A 5,434-nucleotide genomic window follows, 5' to 3' on the forward strand; every position below is an offset into this window, starting at 1 on the left:
GCCTGCGAAGGGCTGAGGTGCGTGGGGAAGCGGGGTGCCCCCGTGGGGGTCTCGGAGGTGCCGTTCGGGGGGCGCTGAGGGTGGGTGGGTGGGTGCAGCGCTTGGGGATGAGGGCACGGGAGGAGCGGGGCAGAGGAGGCGGTGGGGCTGGGGAAGCTGCTGCCATCCCGGCGGGGCTGCGGCGGGCAGGCAGGCAGGGATGGGAGCGGGCTGGGGAGAGCCGCAGCAGGGCCGGGAGGCACGGCTGCAGGGCTGGGGCAGTCACGGTGGCTGCGCGGAGGTTTTGGAGTGAGGCAGGGCGTTCCCGATGGAAACCGACGCAGTTACAGCCGAGCACTGAGCGGGGCACGGGGCGCGCAGCGCGCCGCGTGTTGCGGGACCGGGGAGCGGAATCCGCGCCTGCCGCGGCCGAGGGGGAGCCGGGGGATGGGTGGGCTCCACGGACCCCGCGGGTGGGTGGGGTGGGACAATTTCCGTGTTCCCTGTCCCGGGGACTGAGAGAGGAATGTTATCTGGCAAATTAGCATTTGAAGGGACAGTGTCTGTTGAGAAAGAGAAGGGTGGAATTTCCTCAGCAGGGGGAAGCTGCAGAGAAGTTGTCTTTTCCACTGTTTAGTAATTGAGTGAAATAGAGGTAGAAACTCAGTTAAAGAAGAGTTTTCATTAGTTTGGAAAGTGTATATTCTTGGCCCTACTGTGTCCCAAAAAGAATCTAAGCCGGTAGTGTGTGTTAATATCTGGAAACTGGAAATAATATATTCTATAAATTTTTTTAAGTTGGTTTTTGAAACATTTCCTCTAGAGAAAGAAAAGCTGTTAGCAGATAGGATTTCTAGGATTTGTAAATATAAGTCTCTCTCATCCTGGGATCGTTTCAATCTGCTAAATTTTCATCCCATTGCAGTATCATTCCCTTAGCCCCTCCAGCAGGAAAAAAAAAAGAAAAAAAAAAAGAAAAAAAGGAAAAAAAAGCAAAAATGGACCCAAGATAAAAGCACGCCAAAAGGCTGTTTAAAACTCACACTTCTTCAGCCAAATGTGGCTCAAAAGGACTGCTGGGTGGGTGGTCTGCCGTCCAACTCCTGAGGACTTCGTCCCAGATGGCGATGTGCAGGTTCATCGGACTTCTATAACGGAGGAGTTACCTTCAAGTGGTCATAGCTGGCCGAAGCAGTGACAATTCAAGAGGAATGCTGCTCTCAGGGGTGCCAGGATGCCAGTACTGAGTTAGGGTGGCCACGTAATGCAGCCTGGGCTCCCAGGGGTCCGTCCAACCCCAGCTGCCGCTGCCATGGGTGTCTGGGTAGCACTGGGCTGATAGGCACAGTCTGTCCAGGTCCCTCAGGCAGGCTCCCAGCCACAGGCAACTCAGCGAGCACCTCTGGAGTGCTTTCAGCTCTGTGAGTTCAGCTCTTAGTGATTTCACTGTGTGCTTGCAAGTGCCTCTGGCAGACACACAGGGATAGAGAGAAAGAAAGGCTGTATGCGGTTCCACAGCAGTGTCCTTTAATTTCAGCTCCTCTGAAGGGATGCAGTGACAGTTCTTCTGCCAAACTGGACAGAAATTGGGATTTATATAAGGTACTGGGGTGTTGGAGATTGTCCAATAGCCAGGGTTGAGAGAATACGACTGATAGCTTTACAGAGAGATAACAAGGGTACAAATGCAGAAGAGGGGCTTCTTTGGTCCAATCACCGTGACTTAGGCATTTCTTATCTTAGGTGAGTGACCGCCAGGGAGGCCTTACAGGGCCTCTGACTGCTACAGTGGCTCTACAGAACTTCATGAAACCAAGGGGCCATGGTGACACTGTGCTGCCTCATGGAATCAAGGAGACCATTGTCAACTTGGGGGCCCCAAGGAACCAAGGGTCCATGGTGACCTTGTGCAGCCGCAGTGTCACAGAGGAGCTGTTGTGACACAGCGAGGGCACACGGAGCCGAGGGGCCATTGTGACACATCAGGGCTCTGTGGAACCACGAAGCCATTGTGACATTGAAAGGCCTCATGGAAGCACGGGGCCATTGTGACACTGCAGAAGCACGGGGAACATTGTGACCCTCCAGGACCTCATGGAACTGAGGAGACCATTGTGACACTGTGGGGTCCCATGAAACCAAGGGAACATGGAACAGGTCTGGCTGGCTGGGCCTCCTGGAGAACACTTGACAGGTCCGGCTGACTTTGGCATATCGAGGGCTGCTTCTCATCTGCCCCTGAAGCCCTAGGGCTCTGGGCTTTCCTTCCTATGGGAGAGAACTCTCCTTCTCCTGCAGGGCCCTATGGCCAAAATTTGGATTCCTCCTCCAAAACCCTGTACATCCAAGGATTGTTTCCAGATGAAATCTGCCAGGAGAGACAGGTCTGGCTGCCCTTGGCCTCTTGTGAGCTGCCTCACATCTGCATTTGAAACACTGGGTCTTGGTGCTTTCCTTCTTATTAACAAAATTGCCCTTCTTCTCAAGGTGTCTGTGGTCAAAATTAAGATTCCTCCTCCCAAATTCTGTGTATCCAAGAATTCCTCCATGACAAAAGCTGCCAGGAAGAACAGGTCTGTTTGGCTGAGCCTCACAGGAGCCACCTCTTTCTTCTTCTGCCTTTGAATCACTTGGGCTCTGTGCTTTCCTTCCTGTGGAAAAGAACCGTCCTTCTTGTCTATGCAGAAATGGCCAAAATTGCGGTTCCACCTCCCAGAGTCCCTATATCCAAGGGTTGCTTTCAGACAAAAGCTACCAGGACAAAGGGGTCTGGCTGGCCTAGACCTCTGGTGGGAGCCTTTCATCTGCTCTTGAAACACCGCTGTTCTGTGCTTTCCTACCTTTGGAAAAAACCCCATCATTCTACTCTGGATGTCCATTTCTGAAATTGGGATTCCACTTCTAAAGTCCCCTATATCCAAGGGTTGCTCCCAGACAAAATCTGCCAGTACCATCAAGTCTGGCTGGCTGTCATGGTTTGACACTGGCACAATGCCAGTGCCCCCATGAAAATGTGATCCCTCCCTTGAATGCTGTGAAGTGGAATCTAGAATAGAGCAAAGCAGGCCCAAGCTTAATAACAGGAAAAAAAACTTTATTAAACTACTACTACTAAAGAAAAGAGAAAACTAAAGAAGGGAAAAAAAAAAAAACCACACAAAGATCAAATGAAAACCTTGCAAAACATTCCTCCCCCCACCACCCAACTCCAACAAACCACAGTGAGACACAATCTGGACCCCAATCAGGTTTCCACCCTCCAAACAACCGATACTCAGTCCATCGAGGGAACAGAGTCTCTCCTGTGCCACAGACCCCCTCCAAGAAACACAGCTCCACATCCTGTGTTTCCATGTCACACATGGCACCGCCCGGAGAAAAAGTTTGCCATGGTGACCCTTCTCCTTTCCATGCACAGTGCTCTCACCACTAAATGCATGGATGGACAGACTGCTTTTAGGATTTTTCCTTTCAAGGATGCTCTGCCAAGAGGGGAGAAAACAACAGTTCAATTTTTTTATTGTTTGGGACCACAGTCCCCCCCATTTTCCCCTGGGGCTGAGGGCTCAAAAACAGAGATCTTCTTCTCTTCTCTTCTCTTTCCTTTCCAGGGCAGGGGGGTGCCACCACAAACCCCCTAACCTTTTCTCGGTTCACTCCAATTTTGTCTTTTTCCCAGCTGAAGCAGGTCTCTTGACTCACTGGCATCCTCCCAAAACACAGTCCCTCTTGAAGGAGAAGATTGGTTCAGGTTGTGGCTAACACAGAAAAGTCCAGCCAAAAGCCACTCCTTGTCCTCCTCCCCTCTAGAATTCCTCCTTCCAACATCCCAGGGTCCAAGGTGTCCCTCTTCCTCTCTTTCAAACCAAGGAGGGGAAAGGAAAATTCACAAAGCTTTCATTTCTCAAGAAAGGGTTAAAAGTCCGAACTCCCAGGGATGGCTCGATGCCCGGACATCCAGCAACTCCCACACAACTGGGCACCTTGCCGCTCCCCCCGCTCCTCCTTCCTCGCCGTGGAATTGCTGACAGGACAGGACCGCCGCTGTCTCTTTCTCTCTCCCCCTCGGGAGAGAAACCGGGGGGGGGGGAATGGAGACATCCCAGATTTCTTCCACCCTTCCATCTGCAGGGGCCAGCCCGGTTCCAGTCCTTCCACCACCTTTGGGGCTTACCTTTCAGGCCATGGGGCTTCCCCTCCCCCACCCAGCTTGTGGCTGGGCAGGGGAGGTTTGCACTGCACGCTGACCAGAACCAAAAAGAGCGAGTTCCCCTGGGAATTCTGCTTTCAACCCCTCTGTGTTCTCAGAGGCGTGTCTACTTTCAATTGGTCAATATCTAAATTGACCTCTTCCTTCCGGAAAAAATTCTCTTTCCTTGTCAAACCACGACACTGGCCTTGGCCTCTGGTGGCTGCCCCTGCCACACTGGGGCTCGGTCCTTTCCTTCCCGTGGAGATCACTGTGACACTGTGGGCACCTCATGGATCCAAGGGGATCATTGTGGCACCACTGGAGCCCATGGAACCAAGGGGCCATGGTGACACCGCGGGGCTTCATGGAGCCAGAGACCATTATGACTCTGTGGGGCCTGATGGAACCATGGGACCATTGGGACCCTTCAGGGCCTCGTGTCACCAAGGGGGCATTTTGACACCTCAGGGCCTCCTGGAAGCAAGGGACCATTGGGACAATGTAGGGCCCCATGGAACCAAGCCCTGTCTAGCTTGGCCTCCCAGGGGCCACCTGACAGGTCTGTCTGATGTTGGAATGCCAAGGGCTGCCTCTCATCAGCTCTGGGAGTACTGGGGCTTTCCTTGCTATGGAAAAGAACTGTCCCTCATTTCAGATGCCCATTGCCAAAACTTACACTCTCCCTAAAAAATTTCCTATATGCAAGGATATCTTGCAGAAAAAAACCTGACAGCTGTGGCTGCCCTTGTCCTCTGGTGGCCACCTCTCATCCACCCAGGGAAACACAAGGGCTCTGTTCCTTCCTTCCTGTAGAAAAGAAAGTGGCCTTCATGTCTAGGCACAATGGCCCAAATTAGAATTCGGCCTCCCAAATTCCGTATATCCAAGGATTGCTCCCAGACAAAAGCAGACAGGACAGACTGTGGGAAGATTATGCTCCTGGACGGTGGGGGTGTAGGGAGGCAGAGATCTCTGAAGCTTGCTCTTGGGGGGAGAGGTTTATTGGAGAATTCAGGAATGCCCAAGCCTCGTGCTCTCAGGTGTAGCACGTGGGTGGGCTTAGGAGGACGGGGGAGGGGAGAGAGAAACGGAGGGTTTAGGAGAGGGGAAGCCCCAGAGGGGGAGGAAGTCCAAGAGAGGAGGAGAGAGGAAAGCCAAGAGAGGGAGGAAATCCAAGAGGCCGCATGGCCGCTCGGAGCCCCCTTTTCAGGGGCTCCTAGGTGGGCTGGGACAAGGCATGGGCCAATGGGGTTACAGACTCCG

The sequence above is a fragment of the Lonchura striata genome, assembly GCF_046129695.1.
Source record: "Lonchura striata isolate bLonStr1 chromosome 14 unlocalized genomic scaffold, bLonStr1.mat SUPER_14_unloc_1, whole genome shotgun sequence".
NCBI lineage: Eukaryota > Metazoa > Chordata > Aves > Passeriformes > Estrildidae > Lonchura > Lonchura striata.